Source organism: Haplochromis burtoni, unplaced genomic scaffold, assembly GCF_018398535.1.
Source record: "Haplochromis burtoni strain Fernald_Lab_line unplaced genomic scaffold, NCSU_Asbu1 Contig_3785, whole genome shotgun sequence".
NCBI classification, from domain to species: domain Eukaryota; kingdom Metazoa; phylum Chordata; class Actinopteri; order Cichliformes; family Cichlidae; genus Haplochromis; species Haplochromis burtoni.
In genome coordinates this window covers 1035-5695 of record NW_024586146.1, presented here as the reverse complement: position 1 = coordinate 5695, position 4661 = coordinate 1035, and the positions used below count along the sequence as shown (strand labels likewise).

The window sequence follows — 4661 nt, the reverse complement described above, 5'->3', positions numbered from 1 at the left end:
TCCACTCAACTCATTAGTTTATACTGATGTAATTGTGTTATTTTATTTTTTTCCTTGATTATTTTGCAGCTGGCAGATTTTGGTCTGTCCAGGGTTTCCACCAGTGTTCTGATGAGCTCTGAAGAAATGTCCACAGTGAAAGGAGGCACATATCAGTACATGCCTCCAGAGTCTTTTGATCCATCATATAAGCCTGTTCGTAAATTTGACATATACAGGTAAACATTAAAAGAATAGTTGTGGGGATTTATGTATGATTATAGATTTTACCTTAAACACATTGTGTTAATTCCTTCTCTTTCTTTATCTTGTAAAGCTATGGTATTCTTCTGTGGTCTATTATTTGCGGGAAAAAGCCTTTTCCAGGTACAATGAATGGATTTCAGTTACTTATCATTTTCCATAAATTTCTCTATGTTTGTGTGTTTGTTTTTCCTCATAAGTTTCCAGTTTTCTGGTCAAATATTTGCCCTTCTTTAAAAAAAAAAGTTTTCATTTATATTTTATGTTTTACATTTAATATAACTATTATCAATACAATGTGAGGCACTTCCATAAAAACATTCTCTCGTTTGTGCTCATGTTTTTTAATGAAAGTCTTTATTGTATTTCACACAGATGCTACTCTAGCTCTTTTGGCACTGAAGATCCCAAAGGGGGACAGACCTCCCTGTAAAGAAATAGACCAGACAAAGGCAGAAGGGCTGAGAGAGGTGGTTGGCCTCATGAAGAGGTGCTGGGATGGAGATCCATCCAAGAGGCCAGACTTTGGAGGTATGTGTTAACTACCTGTATTAAACACTCTGTATTAAACAGCCCATTTTTATATGTGCACGAAACCACTAACAATTAATGAACTCTCTACTTTTTGTACATTATGCCTTTTAAACATGGACCATGGTTTTGTTTCAGAGTGTGATGAAATCACTAAGGATGTGTTCTCAAAGCACAGGGCGGGGATTCACCGGGCAGTCGGACAAGTCATGGAAAAATTGGTGCAACTCAACTTATAATTTCAGAAATGAACTAATAAAGTAGTCAACAATTTCAATTTTGGAGGGAGCACTTTTATCAGACTTCTTTGGGTACTGTTTACTTTCCTAGGATTCACAACGTGGTAATCAATATCCTGACACATGTGGTCCACTCGGTGTTAATCATGAGATGCCAGGTAGATTCTTCAGTACGGTTTGTCACTTTATTCTCAGACTTATTCCTTTCTTATTAACAATGAACATCGTACAGATATTTCTCTTTTTTTCAGGACAGTCAAAGTCAAATGATAAAGTTGATGGAAGAACTGAAATGCAGGTATTTAATATGCACTCACAAATCTACCTCTCACAAAGTGAAAAGAAATGTTATCAAGTCTTTCTCAAGTGTTTCTTGATCATTTTAATTACACTTTGCATCATTAGACAGAATGAATGATCTTATTAGTTGATTTTCACATTATGCCACATGTCACTTGGACACAAGTAGGAAGGATTCACAATCACAATGTACTGTAAAAATAGATATTAGTGTAAAGCTTTAGTTCAAGAGTAAAACTTGATAATAGCAATTAATGGTGAAGACTTTTATCAGACTTCTCTGCGTTCTGTTTATCTCTCTGGTCTAGAATATGCAACTTGGTCATCAAGATTCCAACATGTCACGTCCATCTGGTTTCACTGCTGAGATGCCAGGTTTGTCACTTATGTTTATTCTAGGGTTTAACGCAGATTAGGGTTAGGGTTAATGCGTTAATGCGGATAAATCCCTTTTTAACGCGTTAACGCTGACAGCCCTAGTTTATTCTCATACACATTTCTTTCTTATTAACAAGAAACATCAGACATATATATTTTCCTTTTTCAGGACCGCCAGCATCAAATGATACTGTGGACATCCCATTGCAGGTATTTTTTATTTGGACTTTGTCCTTTGCCTCTCAGTTCTCAGGGTGACTTCATTTAATCAAGTCTCATTTTGATCAGAAGATACTTGAGAACAACAAAACCAACTTAAACATTTGTACGTAAATATTGTTATGTATAAATACATGTAATAAATTTTGTGCTAAAGAGGATGGATGTTTCCAATTTTTACCTCCCTCAGAAACAAAGTAGGCAAACCAAAAGCTGTGTCAAATTAAAAAGATAAAACATAAAAAAATCATCCTAAACAATCAAAAGGATTCACAGTCAAATCAGATGTTTGTGTGCTGATATGGTTAAAAAAAAGAGACTACATAAATTTTCTTTTCTTTTGGCAGCAGAATAATGTGAGCAGTTCTGCTAGAAATCTGACTGAAAATGAAAAAGGTGTGTATTATATATTATTTCACAGTCAAATTCACAATTTTATAATGATATTTAAATACACGCTTTATTTTTCTTCATTTACAAGCAGCAGACTTTGTTGATAGAAACAGGGCACAGTTAATCCAAGAAGTTTCTGAAGTGCTGGCGATAGCAGAAGAGCTTGGAGACCTGGTCCATCCTGAAGCCTATTCAAAGATTCGAGCTACACCGACAAGTCAAGATAAAATGAGGGAGCTCTTTGAAAGAACACTGCGTTCAGGAGGGTGGAGGGTCAAAGCAGCCTTCTTTAATGCCCTTAAAAAACATCATCCAAAACTAGTGGAGAGGCTTGGTATGATTTGCTCTTATTAAAAAGGTCAAATATGGTTTAACATGTATAACAAGTTAATAGTTTCTCCTTTATTTTCTGTAGGTGGCTAGTTCAAAGGAAGAGAAAGAGGAAAAAAGGAAGAAAAAGAAGAGACAATGGTGTCATTCCTATAATCATCCCATTTATTAGGGATGAGTTGGACAGCCTTATCAGGATCCTTTGTACAGATTTGTATACAAAGTGAATGACACCGGTTTCCTAGACAGACTCTCTTCGTTGTCCTGTTACTAAGAATCTTCACTCTAAAAGAAAGAGGGATGTGAGAGACAAATAAAAATCCAGCAAGCAAGAACACACCACACCTATTAACACCAGCTGAAACAGCAAGCCATCATGGGATATGAGTGAATACTCCTCAGTTTACTTAAAGAAAGGGGTTTGCTTAATGCGTGACACAGATCATTGTCCTATTGTGCTTTGCAAGCACTAGTTCTTTGTGCTTTCAAAGGATTGTGTTGGATGTTAATAGTCTGCATTAAAAAAAACATTTTAATTGGGCTTTTTAATATTTTACTGTTAAACCTTACAAGGACCTGTATTTTATCAACATGTTTAGACATAAAAACTAAAATTGATATGTATTTGCCTACTCAGTGGAATTGCTTATTTTGTACTCTATACACAGATGTTCTGCTGATTTTACTTTAAATGATCATCTGTCTCTCTGTTAATGATAATAAACTCGTGCTACCCATCAACCTCCTAGTAGATGTACATGTTCCAGGTCTGATTCACAAGATTTTGGAAAATTTGACGTCTGACCTTGACATCACATTCAAAGTTACTTAGATTTGAACTTTTGGTTGGTGAAATTATAGTATGAATGAGAAAACTTGACCTCTGACCTTGGTCACTGAAATTAGAACTCTTCCAAGATTTTTAGTAGCTGCAACTATAGTTTGAATTTCAAAATATTATGCCACCTCATTTTTGAGTTATTGCATTCAGAAAACTTGGGTCACCAAGCCATCCGCCAGGGGAGTATTGACAATACCCATCACAGGAGTGTGTGAGGGTGCAGCTCAAGCATGAAGGAGTCTTTACATCAACTACATGAACATTTCTGACTCACACTGGAATAAATTGGCCGTGGATAAATCAATGAAATGTTTAAAACCAGTTGCATGGATCATAGTGTTAAATAAAAGAAAAACGATTTTAAAAAAAATGTATAATTTCTAAATTTATAATATTTATAATTCTTTTTAGGTAGAGACATCAGTAAGTTTAGAAATGAACACGACACAATGCCAAGTGTATTTCACCAGTGATAATTACTGTGAATCATTGTATGTATGAGCAGTGAAATTAAGAAATTTACTGTGTTTTAAGAATGTAGCTTTCATTAAATCCACAAAAACAATAGATTCCACACTTTCTGACCTGTACTTTGAACTGATGCATAATTAATATTATTACAAAAGGCCAGAAGTTGCCTCTATTTTTTAAAGGTCTTGATGCATGCTCGATCATCCAGGTAAGGAAATTTTTCATTTTAAGATCTAGCAACCCTGTGCCTCACTCAGAATCACACAACTCAGTCATGACAAATGTGTAGCCGGGATTGCCAGAGGTACAATCTTTGTGAGAACACTTTTGACAGACAACACATAGAAGCCATACGTCTTTGAGTCAGCTATTGGTGTATGTCGAAACAAATCATTTTGCAACAAGCAAACACATTTATATTACCTTCAGTTTTTAATAAGCATCTATTTATTTAACTCACTAACATTGTGTGAGCTTTCAATACAAAAACACCCCACCTCCACCAACATGAAAATTTACTCTGACTCACAAAACCTACTAAATACTTCCTCTATTTAAAGGCTTGTGTGTTTTCCACAAACTGACCATTGCAAAATGGGAAGCTTGCCAGGTAAATGGTGAGCTGTTAACAGAATCCCACAGTGCTGTCATGTGCCAGACAATCCCGGTCTGCAAAAGCTTTGTTCTGTTTAATTTTCGTTTGAATAGCACTTTAC

The 4661-nt window shown here is 35.4% G+C and overlaps 1 long non-coding RNA gene across 4 annotated transcripts; it reads left to right on the top strand.

Moving 5' to 3' along the window:
* Positions 1–69: 69 nt before the first annotated feature.
* LOC102311731 lies at positions 70–3374 on the top strand (the record flags this gene model as incomplete). 4 transcript variants are annotated; one of them, XR_006053981.1, is given in 11 exon segments in its annotated part: positions 70–218; positions 317–366; positions 619–774; positions 913–995; positions 1105–1171; positions 1265–1311; positions 1622–1688; positions 1861–1901; positions 2261–2306; positions 2395–2637; positions 2719–3374. It is a non-coding gene; the product is annotated as a receptor-interacting serine/threonine-protein kinase 3 (long non-coding RNA).
* Between the last annotated feature and the right edge of the window lie 1287 nt (positions 3375–4661).